At 38.5% G+C, this 18,928-nt stretch overlaps 1 protein-coding gene across 26 annotated transcripts in view; it reads left to right on the top strand.

Moving 5' to 3' along the window:
- Window positions 1–3,620: 3,620 nt before the first annotated feature.
- Window positions 3,621–18,928, top strand: part of ATF7IP2 (activating transcription factor 7 interacting protein 2) — a 75,483-nt gene continuing 60,175 nt past the window's right edge. For 11 of the 26 annotated variants that reach the window (XR_014840836.1, XR_014840833.1, XR_014840834.1 and 8 more), the window contains exon 1: window positions 3,621–3,684. The gene's annotated coding sequence lies outside the window, so the exon portion shown is untranslated. Of the gene's footprint in view, window positions 4,008–4,801; window positions 4,953–18,928 lie in introns of all 26 variants that reach the window. The other 15 variants (XR_014840830.1, XR_014840827.1, XM_085017627.1 and 12 more) reach the window with 6 other exon arrangements.

The following is an 18,928-nucleotide window of genomic DNA, read 5'->3' as shown; positions in this document are numbered from 1 at the left end:
AGCATAGTGGTATTTAGTACAGAGAATTAAGTGCTTGAAAGCCTTTGGAAGGCCTGAAGGAACTACTGTCACTTTAGTTTTTTGTTTGTTTGTTTGTTTGTTTGTTTTTGTGCCACTGCTTTTATGGTTGGTCCAGAGAATAGAGATTTGCTGGTGCTGCCACTAAGAAGCCAGAAAAGTTCGGATATCATGGTTGATTGCCACAGCTACCTTATATCACTTAGGCAGGGACTGGTAAGGGAGCAAGCCAAAGACCAAGCAAAAAAACACTGAGCAATAATTTACGTCTTTCTGCCACTTTCCAGATCTCAGGAAGAACATCCCACTTGACGAAATGTAAATGAATCCAGAACACTGGCAGTAAGGGCCCCTGGGAAATGTAGTTCCCAGGTTTCTAGTATGCCTTGGGAAGAGCTGTGAAGGGTATGAGAATGAAAGTTAGTATTGTTTTCTATTGTTGCCATAAACAATTATCACAAACGCAGTGGCTTAAAAAAACACCCACTTATTTTTTCACAGTTCTGTTTAGGGTCTCATAAGTCTAGAATCAAGGTGTTGAGCCAGCTAACATACTGGGGAAGAATCTGCTTTCAGGAATGTCCAGGCTGTGAGCAGAATTCATTTCTTTAGAGTAGTTCTCATGTGGTTCCTTCCATCCTTAATCCAGCACCTGTGGGTTGAGTCCTTCTCATGTTTCAAATCTTTATGAATTCCCTTTCTTTATGAATTTCCGTTCTGCTTCATCTCTCTGACCTGCTATTTTGCCTTAGGTGGTTCATGTGATTACAATGGGCTCACCTGGAAAATCTAGGCAGATCCCACTGTCTTAAGGTGAGTCGATTAGTAACCTTAATTATATTTGCATAATCCCTTTTGCCAATAATGTAACATAATCATGAGAGGAATGTTCATCTGGGGACGAAGATCATGGGGGTCAAAATTCTACCTACCACAATTCTCACTGGAAGAAAACATCAAACAAAAAAATTCCAACACAAAAAGCTAAGAGATTTGCTTAAGATCATTCATGTTACTCAGATTTACCAATTTTAATAAAAATACCTACAATGTACTGAGTGTCTACTACAGTCTGGAAATATATAAGGAGATGTATCCCTATAATTCCATGTTATTCTGTGTTTAAAAAATCAAACAGCCAACATTTTGTAGTAACTATAAATGGAACATTATTTTAAAATCGTGAAATATATTGCACACCTGTAACTTATATAATAGTATAATCAACTATACTTCAATAATAATAATAATAAAAAATCCCTGGTGGCCCAGTGGGTTAAGGATCCACCATTGTCACAGGAATTCCATCCCTGGCCAATTCCATCCCTGGCTGGGAACTTCCACATGCCCTCCCCACACCAAAATCAAATGGTAACTTGAAAGATTTCACAGTACTTCATGTACTATGTTATGAGAATTAATTTAAATAACATGGACAAGTGCTTAGTGCAGTGGCTGAGACAATTAAGAAATCTATAAATCATTTACTGTTGTTATTTCCATCTTAGAGATAAGATCATTATAATTCTGAGGCGACCTGACTTGCCCAAGATTATATTCCTAGTAAATGACCCAGCCTAAGTTGTGAATACAGATTGTCCAATTTCATATTTGGAAATAAATGGAAAATAACACATGTAATGAACTCGATTGACATAATACCCAGTAAAATCAATCGTTGTTAAAATGGCACACAAGATATCCAATTACCTTAAATCGACGTGACATTTCCAAAGGCTACTCACTCACTATTGACTGAATAAAGTCTAAATTCCTCATCTGGCTCCAATTTACTTGCCTCCCAATTTCTCCTACACCACCTTTCTCTCTTAGTAACTCTCTATATATCCTTCACTTATATTCAAATTTCTTATTTTCTGAAGAGACCAGATTTTTGGTTTCCAGAGGTGGGAGGGGGCGGGCACGGCAGTGGGAATCAGATGAAGGCAGGTAAGAGGCAGAAACTTTTAGTTATAAAATAAACAAGTAGTAAGGATGTAACACACAACATGTTAAATACAATCAACACTGCTGTAGGTTACATATGAAAGCTGTTAAGAGAGTAAATGCTAAGAGTTCTCATCATACACAAAAATTTTTTTCTATTTACTGTTGTATTTATACATGACGGATGTTCACGACACTTATTTGATAATCATTTCATTATTTATATGCCAAATAATTAGGCTGTACGTCTCAAACTTATAAAGTGCTGTATGTCAATTGTATCTCTTAGGTGGAAAATGAAACAAGGCCTAAAAGGACAAAAAAATGAACATAACCCAGCTGAATCCAGTCTTGCAGACTCCTTCTTATCAAACAGGCCTATGTAACGGATTGAGTTCCCTAAAACAAAGATAGCCTGAAAGAGAAAGTTAAAGATTACAGAGCCCCCCAAAAGCAACCTCAGACAGCAGTGGCTCAGCAAAATGACCCCTCTCTATAAAAATCAAGCACTCCCCTGCTTTGGTGGGGGTGGGGGTGGGGAGAGCCTGAGTCTGGCTTGCTCTGAGCTTCCGACCACTCTATTGGTCAATAAACTCTGCTTGCAATCTCGTTGCTCAGCCTTTGCCTCCTTCTTCCCCACCGTCCTAACAATATCTCAATAAAACTGGAAGAAAAATTTTATGAAATAAAAAATTGTGCAAAGATTGGCTATGTTCTACATTTTTTGCCAGTCTCCCTAGTGTTTGACAGCAAACAGTTGGATTTTCATACCTGTTTCTGCACTCTGTTGAAAAATACATGTCAATTTTCTAGAAGCATGAAAATGGCAAATAACATCTTCCTATTCTTACGAAAATAGTATTCCAGGGATTCTTGGACCATACCTTGGGAACCAACTAGGTTAGAGTATGCTATTACGTGAATTACCTATTTCTAGAGTGTAGGACCTTGACACATTTTTCTTTTTAGCCAGTAGTTACTAATACAAGGCAGGCAGCTCTACCCTCGTGACGAGGAGGCCTTAACGGAACTAGATGGATAGTGCACCTCACCCAGCTGAGGATACTTAACTATTGAGTGAACGCGAGACAGTCATCGAAAGGTTGGTTATCCTGCAGCTTGGCAGGTCTCATGCAGTCTGATGCAGTCTAGCGTGGCAAGTCCCTGAGACGATTTAGAAAACTCAAGAAACCACAATGGGACAATGACCCCTTGCCTGGGTCACAAAATTTAAGGAGTTGTCACAAAACTCCGAAATGAAATCAATGATAATTTATTGCAGTATTTCAAAACTCAAATGGGCTAGCCAGTACCTGCAGGCAGACTGCCTGTTTTTGTAAAGTTTTTTATTAATAGTGATACTAAGAACTTCCCGAATCTCCGCATAAGTCACTTAAAAGAAAGGCCTAGCTCCGGCACCTAGTCGCTTGACCGGCCTGTGAGCCCAACCAGCGGACAAGAGAGTCGCTCGCCAGGAGGCGAACTCTCTGCGCCCCTCAGAAGACTTCTACTTCCGACCGTCCTTCTCCCCGCCCCCTCCACCCGGTCGCCTCTGATTGGCTGGGCTTCTGCAAGTGCGCGCTGCAATTGGCCAGAAGTCCCTTCAGGGTGGGGTCAAGAGACTTACCTCAGCGGGTCCGCGCGGGAGATTCTTTGTGTTCGGCGGTTGCAGCTCGCGGAAGTTGTGGGGCAGCAGTGGCCGGCGCGGCACCGCTCTAGGTACGTTGGGGCCTGGGGGAGAGCCCCGCGTGAGCGGCGGTTGGCCGGGACGGCGGTTTCTGGGGCGCCAGGGGCCTCTCTGAGGGCCGGGCCGCCAGAAGCCCCGAACGCCGCTCGAGCCGTGCGGTTGCGGCGGGGCTGACTCTAAGGCGTCCGCGGAGTCGCTGGGGCTCCGACCCGACCGCGAAGACGCCTGTGAAGGGCGAAAGGACCCGTGTCCACCCGCTTCCCGAGCGCACCGCGGGTGGAGCCGGAGTGGTGGGTGTCGCTGCGTCCGGGTCGGGGCCGCGGAGGGACCTGGCCTCAGGTTTGGTAGTCGCCGAGTAAGTATGAGTGTGGGGCGCGACCGGACTACTTTAACAAACTGAGGGATGAAATGTAGTCCCCAGCCCAGGTTTGGGGATTCCGTTGCCAAATTTCCAGGTATTGTCTTAGTCCTGACTCATAATTTATCTGAAGAAATCAGGTGCCAAAATAGTTAATTGGTCATCACCAGGCGACCGAGAGGCTTTCCTTCCAGTATGTTGTTATGAAGAAGGCACTAAAACGTCAGGAAAAGAAATTGAGTATTATGCCCACACGAAAGAACCTGGAGCACAAACGTGTAGTGTATACCTGTGGAGCTCACCAGTGTAGGGATGCTGTGATTGAAGGATGAAAGCCGTGTACAGGCGGGCATGCTGCTTTAACACAGTTTATTTTTTTACAAGTTAAAAAAAATTGACATTTCCTGCTTATCACTCTTCCCCCCCCATCTAATTTCTCCAATTTTGGCAAAGTTCAAGAATGTGTCCTGTCCAGGGGAAGCAATTATTTTGCTTTGACTCTGACTGAAACCTTGCTGTGTACGGAAAACTGACTTACGCCTTTCGGTGTTACTATGTTGAAGTTTCCCACATTATAAGCCGGCACGTGTGCTTGCTTTGTGACGAGCTAGTTCTTACTGCTCTAAAGACTCATAGATGGTCAAGACCTAGAAAAAATTGATTGTACTGAATAATTCATTAGAAGTAAAGTTTTAAAAGCTAGAAGAATTACGTGAAATCCACTTAAACGGACTGTTATACTAGATAAGGATTTAATACTCTTCTCATTGTGATTTTGTCATATATTGTAGCCAGTAAATGACCTGCGACATAACTATTTGCAAAACAAATGGGGAAGAACATTCAAGATAAAGATAATTTCTATCACAGGGAGCCTATTGAAAATACAAAAATGAAGCATCTGACTGAAGGACCAGCTACACTGAATTCAGCTCTTGTGAAGTATGTCTTCTTAGTTTGTTTAGCCTTCGATTCGTTTTTGGAAATGTTGAGTCTGACCCTAATCAGACTAATCTACTTAACTCACAGTCTTAACTGCAGATTTGTACAGACCACATCCTAAGATTGACTTCTGCCTCAACAGAAATGCATGAACAGTGTCTTATTGGGAACAAGTTTCGCCTTTTAAGAACTGATGTATCTATGATGTTCTGCTCTACTTACCTTACTGAGTTGTGTACTTCACCTCAACCTTCAGTTCGATTGTATTTCATTGCTGCTATGAAAATAATTGCATAATCCCTGCATCTTTGCCTGTACATTTCATCTAGTTGTCTTATAGTGGGTGGTACAAATGTATTTCATTTGATGTAATTAAATTTTAAATAATATCCTGGATAGTTGTTAAAAATAAAAATAAAATTTATCATTTTAAATGTGCAAGAGTATTAGTTCTCATTGAGTGAGGTTATATTAAATATAAAATGCAAAGACACATTTTTCTGTCTTATTCTGTCTCATAGGCTTACATCATTTAAATACTTTTTCTGTTCTCTTGAGGGGCAGTTAAACCTCAACACATGCTTTAAAATGGGTTACTATAAACTCAGGTAACTTTGTATCCCTCTTTAGCTTTACCAGTCTAAGTGGGACAGAAAGATTGTAGCCAGGCAATGTCTGGAGGGAAGTAACCATAACTCTTTGGGTAGGGAGAGATAGTTGGATATAATTTGAATTTTTCAAATCCTGATTAAATTTCTAGGGATATAGGGGTGTTTTTACACAGATCTTAATAAATTTAACCATTAAGTATACAGAGGCACTATATCCCTCATTGGTATATTAGAATGCCATTGAGGTTTTACTGTGTACAGTGCTGTTGATAGGAAATAGCTTATGTTTTAGCTATAGTTGCTTAGGCCTGTTCTAGTACTCTTAAGGAAAAAAATCACCTTGGATGGCTTTCAAGAAGTTTGTTTTTATGAGTATTCATTTAAGCGGCATTTAATAAAACATCTAAATCAAACGCATCTCACTGAGGGTATAAAAATAAGACACAGCTCTGCCTGCAAAGATCATGACTAAAAATTCAGATTTCTAATGGGAAATTCAGATAGGGAATTTCTATTTGGGAAAGGCTTTCTCTGAAGATGTGACCTTGAAAGAGTGGAGAATAAGGGAAAATGTTGATATATGACAGTTTCTGATGAATTCGACAAAAAGAAAGGTGAAGAATAGGTTTACAGGAAGTTCAGAGATAAAATTTGGTATCTTCAGGAAAAAGGAAATATAAAAAAGGTAATGCAGTCATGATTATCTGATTGTATAAAGAATATTTGTAACAACTCTCTTGATTTAATTACAAATTAATGAAAAGGTTTATAAAATACAGAAAAGAGCCAAATTCTTATGTATAAGTATAGGACCTTGATAGTTAATGGCTAGAAATTGTAACTCAATCAATACTATTGTGAACATATTTTGAAATACTGAGGTTTTTTTAAGTTAAAAAGTAATTTCCACTAGGTATTGAGTGCTGAAAACTACTTTATTTCATTATGAGGATTTTATGCTATGTCATTGATGAAATAAGTAAAAGCAAACTTCAGCTAGCACTTAGAAGATGCTAATATTGCCAGTCAGGGGACCGCATTTAAAGTGGTAATATTTAGTTCATGCTCATTGAAAAGATTGTTACCTGGCACAGGTCATGCTTTGTCTTTTTGTTGACCACTATATATTCCTTAAGGTAACCTTCTTTCTTCATAATGCCTTATCTGATCTGTTCTTGTAATGTGAGGTTTCTTAAGATCCTGGGTTTAAATACTGGCTCTGAACTGTGTTTTTTTGAGCAAGTTATACAACCTAGCTCAGATTTGTTTTGTTTTGTTTTGTTTTTAAGATTTTAATTTTTAGAAATTAAAACCCAAGAAAAAGTAAAGGTTAGAAAACTATGGTTCAGTGGATTTTTAAAAAATATGTAACAGTAATTACCCTTTATTTAGTGTTTATAAAGTTTTAAGGTACTATCTCAACAAGAAGCATCACTAGAGATAGAGATATGTGTTAATGAGGAAAATCAATCCACCACCAGGAATAGAGAAAATAAACTCTGTACTCATAGCTTCAAATTGTTTAAGGAGGAAGAACAATGCTTCAATTAAAAGAAACAAATCTACCATCATAGTGGATTACTCTTATTTTAATAGCTGGAAGATTGTGAACAGCACAAGCAAGAAATTTGAACTAGCTGGGATCAACATAGAGTAACACTGCACCCAGCAGTGTTAGAATACATACTGTGCTCAAATACACATGGAACTTATGGAATAATTGGCCATGAAGCTAGCCTCAGGAAATGTTACAGAATTGAAATTATTCAGAAGATACTTTCTCATTACAGTTGGATTAAGCCAACCTTCAGCAAAAATGTAACTCAGAAATCTGCAATTGCCTGGAAATAAATATATTTCTAAATAATGCATAGATCGTAGAAGGAATTACAATGGAAATTAGAAAATATTTTGAACCAAAAGATGTGAGTGCACCAGAACTTGTGATAAAGCAGGACTTAGAGGAAATTTTGTAGCTTTTAATGCAAAAAAGGGGGGGGGCAACTGAAAATTAATAAAAAAAATTAGATAAAGCAGGACTTAGAGGAAATTTTGTAGCTTTTAATGCAGAAAAGGGGGGGGCAACTGAAAATTAAAGATGTAAGTTTTCATCTCAAGTTGGAACACAAGTGTGAAAGAAGAAAATTGAAACATAAAACTAAGAGGAAAGGATGAAACGGAACACAGCTTAAATAGTCAGGAGAGCCAAAAAGCGCTTTGAAAATACTGATTTCAGTGGATACATTTCTAATAATAGTGACCAAGAAAAAGAAAAACAAAACACGTAACCAACAGTCAAGAATTAAAAAGAGGTGAAGTTCCCTTCGTGGCTCAGTGACGAATCCAACTAGGAACCATGAGGTTTCGGGTTCAACCCCTGGCCTTGCTCATTGGTTTAGGGATCCGGCTTTGCCGTGAGCTGTGGTGTAGGTTGCAGACGTGGCTCAGATCCCCATGTTGCTGTGGCTGTGGCATAGGCTGGTGGCTACAGCTCCGATTCGACCCCTCGCCTGGGAACCTCCATATGCCGTGGGAGTGGCCCAAGAAATGGCAAAGGGACAAAAAGAAAAAGAAAAAAAGAGGGAGTTCCCTTTGTGGCTCAGTGGTTAACGAACCTGACTAGGATCCATGAGGATGCGGGTTCAATCCCTGGCCTTGCTCAGTAGATTAAGAATTCCACTTTGCTGTGAGCTGTGGTGTAGGTTGCAGATGCGGCTTGGTCCCCTGTTGCTGTGACGTAGGCCAGCAGCTGCAGCTCCAATTCAACCCCTAGCCTGGGAACTTGTGAATGCCCCAGATGCGGCCTTAAAAAGCAAAAAAAAAAATTAAAAAGATATCACCACAGATCTTGCATATATTACAAATGTAACTAGAGAATGTTATGAAGAACTATAAACTTGAAGTTCTATTGATTAATTTAAAATTTTGAGTAGAAAACAAAACAAAAAGAAAATATGAATGACCCTCTATTTTAAAAATTAAGTCATATTTGGAGTTCCCGCCGTGGCTCAGTAGTTAACGAATCTGACTAGGAACCATGATGTTGCGGGTTCCATCCCCGGCCTTGCTCAGTGGGTTAAGGATCTGGCGTTGCTGTGAGCTGTGGTGGAGGTTGCAGACGCGGCTCGGATCCTGCATTGCTGAGGCTCTGGCATAGGCTGGCGGCTACAGCTCCGATTCACCCCTTAGCCTGGAAACCTCCATATGCCGCGGGAGTGGCCCAAGAAATGGCAAAAAGACAAAAAGACAAAGAAAAAAAAATTAAGTCATATTTGACAACCTTTATCACCAAGATGGCATTATGATGAATTATTTCTACACTTGAGGAAAGAGTTATACCATTTGCAAATACAAACTCTTCAGAGAATGGAGACTTTACAGTTTTGTTTTTGCTTTTCAGGGCCACACTTTCAGCATATGGAAGTCCCCAGGCCAGGGGTTGAACTGGAGCACCAGCTGCTGGACTGTGCCACAGCCGAAGCAACTCAGAATTGGCGCCTCATCTGCAATCTACACCACATGGCAGTGCCGGATCACCACATGAGCAAGGCCAGGGATCACACCTGCATCCTCATGGATACTATTCTGATTTGTTTCCACTGGGCCACTATGGGAACTCCTATGTGGTTTTTTTTGTTTTGTTTTGTTTTTATGTGAAGCCAGAATAACCTTGATTTCAAAACCTCGTAAAGGAAAGGTATGGCTCATCTTTCTCATAACATTGATACAAAGTCCTAAACAAAATGTTAGTAAATTGAATACAGGAACATGAAGAAGGAAAAAGGCCATATTATGACTGAGGTTTATTTCAGGAATAAGCTAGCTTTAGTATGATACAAATTGAAAAAATGAGATTATATGGTTGTCTAAGTAGATACAAAAAAAGGATAAAATTGAAATGCAGGAGTTCCCATGGTGGCTCAGTGGGTTAAGACCCAATATAGTATCTGTGAGGAGGCAGATTCAATCCCTGGACTCCTCGGGTTGAGGATCCAGCTTTGCCACAAGCTGTAGCCTGCATAACAGATGTGGCTTGGATCTGCTGTTGCCATGCTTATGGCATAGGCTTGTAGCTGCAGGTCGAATTCAGCCCCTAGCCTGGACGCTTCCATATGCCACAGAGTGGCTGTAAAAAGGAGAAAGTAAAGAAAGAAAATGCCTTAGTGATAAAATTTTACGTAGCTGGGACTAGAGGGTTATTTCATTAATCCAATGCAGGGCTTCTACAAAAAGTGTAGGAAAAATAGTAGTGGTCTTGGTGAAACCTCAAACCCTCTTCCAGACTGACAGCATACCTATTCATGGCATACTGGAGGTTCTAACTATAAGAAAAATATATAAACTAGAAAGGATTAGTAAGAAAATCATAAAATTACATAGAAAGTTTAAAGACTTTATTAGATTTAAGAGTTCTCTGGTGGCACAGAAGGTTAAGATTCAGCATTGTCACTGCAGTGGCTTGGGTCACTGCTGTGGTGCAGGTTTGATCCCTGGCGCAGGAATTTCTATATGCCATAGATGCCCCCCCCAAAAAATTTGTTAGATTTAATAAGAATTCAGTGAATTACTTGAAGATGTAATCAATAGTAAAACACTTGATTTTATTTCTAATATACTAGCAGGCAGAAAAATGAATAACCATCAGTAAAGGAATAGAGAAACAAAAGACATGAGATAGGAGTTCCCGTTGTGCCACAGCAGAAACAAATCTGACTAGTGTTCATGAGGATGCGGGTCTAATCCCTGGCCTCAGTGAGTTGGGGATCTGGTGCTGCCATGAGCTGTGTTGTAGATTGCAGACGCAGCTCAGATTCTGAGTTGCTGTGGTATAGACTGGCAGCTGCAGCTCCAATTTGACCCCTAGCCTGCTGCGAACTTCCATATGCTGAGGGGGTGACCCTAAAAAAAAGCCATGAGATATATAAAACAAAAAGTTAAATGGCATTCATTAATATATCGATATTAATGTCAAGTGTGACTGGGTTGAACAAACCAGTCAAAAAATTGTCAGATTGTAGGAAAAATAGCATCTAAGTATATACTGTGTATAGGGGACACACTTACATTGAAAGATACAGTTATGCCGAAAGTAGAAGGATAGGAAAAAAAAAAAATCATGTGAATAGCAATCATAAGGAAACTAGAGTGGCTATAGTAATTTCAGGCAAAATACTTTAAGAAATATTAGAGGTAAAGAGGGACATTTTTATAATGTGCAGTCTCTCAGATAGTTGTAACAGTTGTAAACATGCATCTAATAATAGCACCAGCATATATGAAGCAAATACTGACAAGAATTGAAGAGGAGAAATAGAAAATTCAACAATAGTTAGAGACATTAGTATAGTGCTTTTATAATGGAAAACTAGTTGAAAGGTCAATGAGAAAAGACGATTTATTTATATATTTTTTTGCAATTTATTTTTATTTTTTCTGCTATACACCATGGGGACTAAGTTACACATACATGTATACATATTTTTTCCTCCCGTTGTTGTGTTGTGATATATGTTTCTAGACATAATTCTCAATGCTACACAGCAGGATCTCATTGTAAATCCACTCCAAGAGCAATACTTTGCATACGTTAACCCCAAGCTCCCAATCCCTCTCACTCCCCCCCCCACCCCCGGGCAGCCACAAGTCCTTTCTCTAAGTCCATGATTTTCTTTTCTGTGGAAATGTTCATTTGTGCTTTATACTAGATTCTAGTTATTAGTGATACCATATGGTATTTGTCTTTCTCTTTCTGACTGATTACACTCAATATGAGAGTCTCTAGTTCCATCCATATTTCTGCAAGTGGCTTTATTTCATTCTTTTTTATGGCTGAGTAGTATTCCATTGTGTATATATACCACATCTTCCTAATCCAGTCTGTCGATGGACATTTGGGTTGTTTCCATGTCGGAAGACTTGATTTAATGTCATCAATCAGCTGGACCTAAGAAAACATCTTTCAAACACTCAACCAAAGAAAAGCAGAATATGTTATTATCAAATGTACATAGAAAATTTTCCAATATAGTCATTATGCTAGGTTGTAAAGCAAACCTCAACACATTTTAAAGGACTGAAATCATAAAAAAAATACATTTTATGACTACAGTGGAATGAAATTAGAATTTAATAAGAAAACTTGAGAAATTCACAGCTATGTGGAAGCAAAACAACATACTCCTCTAAATAACCAGTGGGTCAAAGAAGAAAACATGAGGGAAATTACAAAATACTTTGAGGGAGTTCCTTTTGTGGCTCCACAAGTTAAGAACCTGACTAGTGTCCATGAGGATGTGGGTCTGATCCCTGCCCTCACTCAGTGGGTCAAGGATCCCATGTTGCCATTAGCTATGGTATACATTACAGACATGACTCAGATCCCATGTTCCTGTGGCTGTGGTGTAGGCCAGCAGATGCAGCTCCATTTCGCCCCTAGCCTGGGAACTTGCATATGCCATAGGTGTGGCCCTTAAAAAAATAAAAATCTTTGAGATGAATGGAAAAGAAGACAATATACAAAACATTTTGGGTGCAGTTAAAGCTTTCCTTAGATAGAAACTTGTAGTGGTAAATGCCTGTATTTAAAAAGAAGAATCAGAGTTCCTATCGTGGCACAGTGGTTAACGAATCCAACTAGGAACTATGAGGTTGCAGTTTCGATCCCTGGCCTTGCTCAGTGGGTAAAGGATCCGGTGTTGCTGTGAGCTGTGGCATAGGCCATCGGCTACAGCTCCGATTGGACCCCTAGCCTGGGAACCTCCATATGCTGCAGGAATGCCCTAGAAAAGGCAAAAAGACAAAAAATAAATAAAAAGAAGAATCAATAACTTTTACAAAAAGAAAGCTAAACCTTCGAAGAATGAAGGAAACAACAGAGTGGAAATTACTAATAAAATTGAGAAAGAAAAAAATGAGGAAATTAAGGAAATCAAGTTGTTTTAAATTTTAAAAGATCAACAAATTTGACAATCTTTTACAAACTAGATTGACCATAAAAAATTAAATCACTGAAATCTAGAATGAAAGGATGCATTATTACTGATCTTCCAGAAGAGACTACTATAGAACAATTATACTAGTCAATTAAGTAGATGACAAAGGCAAACTCTTAAAACCCAAATGAATAAAACTGATTCAAGAAGAAATAGAAAATCTGAAAGCAAGTAAAAAGATTGAATTAAAACACAAGGAAAAGTCCAGTATCAGGTAGTTTTATTCTTGAATTCTACCAAACATTTAAAAATACCAGTTTTTTACAAGTTCTTCCACGAAATGGAAGAGGAAGGCATACTTCTTGATCATTCAGTGTGGCCAGTATTATCTTGATAACAAAGACACTATAGTAAAAATACAGAACAATATCTCTTACATTATAAATGCAAAAATTGTGTACAAAATACTAGCAAGTTGAATCCGTCAACATAGGGAAAGGATTATACATCATGGCCAAGTAGGGTTTATCCCAGGAATGGAAGGTTGGTTTCACATCCAAAAATAGATTAATGCAATGTAACATATCATTTGAATAGAGAACAAAGCCATATGATCCTGTAAATGTTAAAAAGGCACATTCTGACAAAACCCCACAGTCCTGATTAAAAAAACATTCACATGTTAAAGGCTACATGTGAAAAATCCACAGCTAACATCATACATAATGGTTAAGACTGAAGGTTTTCCTCCTAAATCAGGAACAAGACAAGAATGTCCATTCTTGTCACCTCTGTTCATTGTACAGGAACATGTAGTCAGAACAATTAAGCAAGAAAATGAAATGGATTGGAGACGAAGAAATAAAAACTACTGACTGGTGGTATGTAGAAAATCCTAAGGAATCCGCAAAACTTTTGAGATAAAAACAGTGTTGCAGTAAAGAGGATAAATATACAAAATTCTATTGTATTTCCATAAACGTGCAGTGAAATTTCTTCCATTAACAGTAGCATCAAAAAGAGGTGCAAAACTTAAACTCTGAAAAATGAAAAAATTATTGAAAGAAATTAAATATATAAATGGATAGACATCCCATGTTCATGGATCATAATACTTGATAGAATTAAGATAACCACTTCCTAAATTGATCTAAAGAGGCAAGACAACCTCTATCAAAGTCCCAGCTGACTTCTTGGAAGAAATTGTTAATCTGATTCGAAAATTCATGTAGATATTCAGAGAACTCAGAACAGCCGGAACAGTCTTGAACATTGAGAACTCACATGTCCTAAATTCAGAACTTACTAGGAAGCTATAGTAATCAAGACAATATGGTACTGGTATAAGGACATACCTATGTATCAGTGGGATAAAATTGAGAATCTGGTAGTAAACCTTCAATTGGTTTTTGATGACAGTGCCCCAAAATTTAATGAGAAGGAATGTCCTTTTCAGAACTCTCTTTTCCATTGTGTGTCTAGAGAGTTCCCTTTGTGGCTAAGTGGAAATGAATCTGACTAGTATCCAAGAGGATGTGGGTTCGATCCCTGGCCTTGCTCCCTGGATTAAGGATCCAGCATTGCCATAAGCTGTGTTGTGGGTCCCAGATGCGGCTTGGATCCTGCGTTGCTGTGGCTGTGGCGTACACTAGCAGCTGCAGCTCTGATTTGACTCCTAGCCCAGGAACTACCATATGCCGTGGGTGCAGCCCTAAAAAAAGCAAAAAACAACCAACAAACAAAAACTCTGTGTCCACTTGCAGATGTTCACATTAAATTATGTGTATAACATAAAAGGTAAAGCCTATAAAGATTCTAAAGCCAATGAAAAAATACTAAAAGGGAGGGTAATAAAGTGAGGGAAAGTTGAATATTTAAAATGCATACTGAGGGAGTTCCTATTGTGGCTCATTGGAAACAAATCTGCCTTGTATCCATGAGGATGCGGGTTCCATCCCTGGCCTCACTTCGGGGTTGGGGATCTGGCAATGCCGTGAGCTGTGGTGTATGTCTTATGAGGCTCGGATCCCATGTTGCTGTGGCTGTGGTGTAGGCTGTACCTCCAATTTGACCTCTAGCCTGGGAACTTCCATATGCCACGAGTGCGGCCCTAAAAAACCAAAAAATAAAATGCATACTGAAATAATATTGCTTCACTCTTGACTTCAATGGTTAATGAAATGTTGGATGCTTTTAGAAAATCTTTAAATTTACTAGACTCCATGGAATTGTAAAGCATATGTAGACCTTAAACAAAAATAGGACTTTTCATGTTAAAATAACGTGGAGATAAATAATAAAAAGTAAAACATAACTGCAACAGGTTATAAAATACCAGAGGGCATAAAAACCAAATATAAATTAAAGCTTTAATACAACAAATGCTCCTGAAGTAAGAGTTTTAGCTAGAGAAACCCCCTCCTCCCCCGGCTGAGGAGGCAACTATGTGCCTGACCTCAGCTTTGCATACCCCATACCACCCTTGTAATCTTGTAGCAACTACATGCCTTATGTCCTTGCTAGCAGCTCTACCAGCAGTGCTCCAAGCATTGCTTATCAGTTTCATTTTTGTAATCTTGATTACTAAGCTTAGGCAGGAACGCTCTGCTTGGGGAAGGGGAGCGGGGGTTGGGCTGCTTGCTTGGGAAAAAACAAGACCCGGAAATCTGTATTGTATAAAAGCTACCCGTAACAATGACCTGGTACTCAAGCCTCTGGAGTTGACTCCTCTGAGCCCTCACCAGTGCTGAATAAACCTGGCTCTTATGCATCTCTGAGGAGCCACTTGTCTCTTTCCACTACCACGGTTTCTGTAACACTCCTATTAAAAGAGACTTGTTATTTCAAAATATTTTCAATAAGTTTTACAAGAGGCATTTAAAACAAATTGGTGAGATAGACAACAGTATATTCAGCATGAGTTAACATTAGCAGATAAAATTGACTCACAGACAGATTATGTTTTTAAAGTTTAAAATTAACAGGATGCTTTCAGACAATTGCAGGCATACCTTGTTTTATTGTGCTTTATTGTGCTTCTCAGATACTGGTTTTTGTTTTTGTTTTTCCCCAAACTTTTTCATTATATTTGGTATTGTGAACTTTGATGTTCCTGTTGGAATTATTTTGGCAATAGAGTATTTTAAAATTAAAGTTTGTACACTATTCTTTTAGTTTATTGCATTTATGAGACTATAGTACAAGGTAAACTTTTCTTAATGAATTTTATTGTATTTCTGGTTGTACAACCATCATCACAACCCAATTTTACAACATTTCCATCCCAAAGCCCCAACTCATCCCTCCCCCTACAACCTGTCTCTTTTGGAAACTGTAAGTTTTTCAAAGTCTGTGAGTCAGTGTCTGTTCTCCAAAGATGTTCATTGTATCCTTTTTTAAGATTCCACATATAGGTGGTAGCATATATTTGTGTCTCACTGTCTAACTTCACTTAGCATCATGATTTCTAGGTCTATCCATGTTGCTGCCAATGTCATTATTTCATTCATTCCATTGTGTATATGTACCAAATCTTTTTTAGCCTGTCCTCTGTCAATGGACATTTAGCTTTCATCCATGTCTTGGCTATTGTATGTAGTGCTGCAGTGAACATTGGAGTACTTGTATCCTTTTGAGTCATGGCTTTCTCTTGGGTAGATGCCCAGGGGTGGAATCGCTGGAACAAATGGTAATTCTATTTTAAATTTTTTGAGGAATCCCCATAATGGTTTCCATAGTGGTTGCACCAATTTACATTCCCATCAACAGTGTAAGAAGGTTCCCTTTTCTCCACACTCTACCATTTATCGTTTGTAGACTTTTTGATGATGGCCATTCTGGCTGGTGTAAGATGGTACCTCATCGTGGTTTTGATTTGCATTTCTCTGATTATGTGTTTTTTGGCCATCTGTATGTCTTCTTTGGAGAGTTGTCTTTTTAGATCTTGTGCCCATTTTTTGATGTTTTTGTTTTTTTTTTTTTTTTTTTGGTATTGAGCTGCAGGAGAGATATATATATTTTGGAGATTAATCCCTTGTCAGTAGCTTCATTTGCAAATATTTTCTCCTATTCTGTGCATTGACTTTTGAATTTGTTTAGGGTTTCCTTTGTAATGCAAAAACTTTCACATTTAATTAGGTCCCATTTGCTTTATTTATTTATTTATTTATTTGGTCATTACTCTAGGAGGCAGACCTGAGAAAATATTGCTGTGGTTTATCTCAGAGAGTGTTGGGTATATGTTTTCCTCTAAGAGTTTTATAGTGTCTGGTCAATATCTAGGACTTATCCATTTTGAGTTTCTTTTTGTGTATGTTTTTAGGGAGTGTTGTAATTTCATTCTTTTACATGTAGCTATCCAGTTTTCCCAGCACCACTTATTGAACAGGCTGTCTTTTCTCCATTATATATTCTTGCCTCCTTTGTCATAGATTAGTTGACCATAGGTGCATGGGTTTAATTCTGGGCTTTCTATCCTATTCCACTGATCCATATTTCTGGTTTTGTGCCAATACAAACTGTTTGGATGATTGTAGCTTTGTATTCAGTCTTGTAGTATAGTCTGAAGTCTGGGAACCTGATTCCTACAACTCCATTTTTCTTTCTCAGGACGGCTTTGGCTATTCTGGGTGGGTCTTTTGTGCTTCCAAACAAACTTTGAAATATTTTGTTCTATTTCTCTGAAAAATGCCATTGGTAATTTGGTAGGATTGCATTGAATCTATAGATTGCCTTTGGTAGTATAGTCATTTTGACAATATTGATTGTTCTAATCCAAAAGCATGGTATATCTTTCCATCTGTCAGTCTGAGCAGGAATTCTTTCAGCTTTTCACTATTGAAAATGCTGTTAGCTGTGTGTTTGTCATATATGGCCTTTATTATGTTGATGTAGGTGCCCTCTATGCCCTTTCTGGAGGTTTCTTTTTTAAATCAGAAATGGGTGTTGGATTTTATCAAAAGCTTTTTCTGCATCTATTGAGAGGATCATGTGGTTTGTTAATGTGGTGTATTGCACTGAATGATTTTGTGGATATTGAAAAATCCTTGCATCCCTAGAATCATGATCCCACTTGATCATGGTGTACAATCCTTTTAATGTATTGCTGGATTCTGTTTGCTGCTATTTTGCTGAGGATTTTTGCCTCTATGTTGATCATGATATTGGCCTATAATTTTCTTTTTTTTTGTGGTATCTTTGTCTGGTTTTGGTATCAGTGATGGTGGCCTCATAGAATGAGTTTGGAAGTGTTCCTTCATCTGCAATTTTTTGGAATAATTTCAGAAAGGTAGTTGTTAACTCTTCTCTAAATTTTTGATAGAATTCATCTGTAATGTCATCTAGTTCTGGACTTTTGTTTTTTGGAAGTTTTTGGGTTTTTTGTTTTTTTTGTTTTTTTTTTTTTTGTCCTTTTGCCATTTCTTGGGCCGCTTCTGCAGCATATGGAGGTTCCCAGGCTTGGGGTTGAATCAGAGTTGTAGCCACCGGCCTACACCAGAGCCACAGCAATGTGGGATCCGAGCCTCGTCTGCAACCTACACCACAGCCCACGGCAACACCAGATCCTTAACCCACTGAGCAAGGCCAGGGATCAAACCTGTAACCTCATGGTTCTTAGTCGGATTTGGATTCGTTAGCCACCACGCCACGACGGGAACTCCTGTTGGAAGTTTTTTAATCACAGTTTCAATTTCAATATTTGTGATTGGTCCATTCATCTTTTCCACTTCATCTTGGTTTAGTCTTGGAAAATTGTACTTTTCTACAAATTTGTCCATTTCTTCTAGGTTGTCCATTCTATTGGCATAGAGTTGCTTGTAGTAGTCTCTTATGATTCTTTGTATTTCTGCGATGTCTGCTGTAACTTCTTTTTCATTTCTAATTGTATTGATTTGACTCCTCTCTCTCTTTTTCTTGATGAGTCTGGCTAAAGGTTTATCGACTTTGTTGATCTTTTCAAAGAACCAGCTTTTAGTTTCATTGACCTTTTCTATGGGTTTCTTCATTTATATTTATTTCTGCTCTGATCTTTATGATTTCTTTCCTAATGCTAACTTTGGGTTTTGTCCTTTTTTCTCCAGTTGCTTTAGATGTAAAGTTAGGTTGTTCATTTGGAATTTTTCTTATTTCCTGAGATAGGCTTGTATTGCTATAAACTTCCCTCCTAGAACTGCTTCTCCTGCATCCCATAGGTTTTGGATTGTTGTGTCTTTGTTGTCAATTGCTTCTAAGTATTTTTAAATTTCCTCTTTGATTTCTTCAGTATTCCATTGGTTGTTTAGTAGCAAGTTGTTTAGTCTCCACGTGTTTGTGGTTTTTGGCAGTTTTTTTCCTTGTTGTTGATTTCCAGTCATATAGCATTGTGGTCGGAAAAGATATGTAATAAAATTTCAGTTTTCTTAAATTTACCGAGGCTTGTTTTGTGGCCCAGAAT

The sequence above is a fragment of the Sus scrofa genome, chromosome 3 (genome assembly GCF_054392235.1).
Source record: "Sus scrofa isolate SSC_HxYL_T2T_F1_AM1 chromosome 3, Sscrofa_HxYL_maternal_Yorkshire_Landrace_v2.0, whole genome shotgun sequence".
NCBI lineage: Eukaryota > Metazoa > Chordata > Mammalia > Artiodactyla > Suidae > Sus > Sus scrofa.
Note: the sequence above shows the minus strand (reverse complement) of the source record. Positions and strands in the feature narration are given on the sequence as shown.